The sequence below is a fragment of the Penaeus monodon genome, chromosome 15 (assembly GCF_015228065.2).
Source record: "Penaeus monodon isolate SGIC_2016 chromosome 15, NSTDA_Pmon_1, whole genome shotgun sequence".
NCBI lineage: Eukaryota > Metazoa > Arthropoda > Malacostraca > Decapoda > Penaeidae > Penaeus > Penaeus monodon.
Window position 1 is genome coordinate 16811323 of NC_051400.1, and position 770 is coordinate 16812092.

The following is a 770-nucleotide window of genomic DNA, read 5'->3' on the forward strand; positions in this document are numbered from 1 at the left end:
AACAATAACAGTTGTCTTTCACAATCAGTAGTCAATTCTTATTTATATGATTGTTCATTTGTTATCTTTGTTATATATAATAAAACTGAATCAATCTCTAGTATACATCATGTAGATTAAATTCAATTTAATACATTTAAATATAGTGTCTAATTGCAGTTTAAAATTCTGGAAGGTCACAAGAAATTGTTTTAATCCTAAAAATAATCTTCCTGACATAGGTGCTATCAGATCTGATACATGACAAACATTTTTTGACAATGAAATGTCTTCATACAAACAGTGATTTACATTGCCATTACAGGAGAATAATAAATCTATCATTCATACACATGCCCTCAAATATATTTCAAAATAAACCGGACACTCAAAATAATGATTTCATTGGTATTAAACATCATTAATGTATCTCTGTTACACTTAGTCTGCAAGCTTGGTCTACTATTGCAATAAGCAGTAACTTCTGCTACCTCTCCTGCAGCATCAACTAAGTTCACCTTCAAACAAACATCTCTCATTATAATCAGGAGTCTCTACAACTCTACAATATCTTCTTGGCTTGCATTGTTTGCCAAGAGGAAATACCTGAAGCACCTAATGTGCCAGTTTTCATCTTTACAGATATTGATTTTAATTTGTTATCATGCATAAAGAGTATAGTGATCATAAAAGGGACAGCAAGAAAGCTCGCCTAAGAGTCCTGCTCTTTTTGACAGTCTTCTCCAAAACCTCCTATAAAGTTAATTATCTCAAAACTACAAGTTATCTTT

General features: G+C 31.2%; 1 protein-coding gene across 1 annotated transcript in view; it reads right to left on the reverse strand.

The window, feature by feature from the left end:
- Nucleotides 1-770, reverse strand: part of LOC119582240 (mucin-5AC-like) — a gene marked incomplete in the record, with an annotated part of 102970 nt that continues 102200 nt past the window's right edge. Inside the window, 1 exon segment of the mRNA XM_037930464.1 lies at nt 1-770.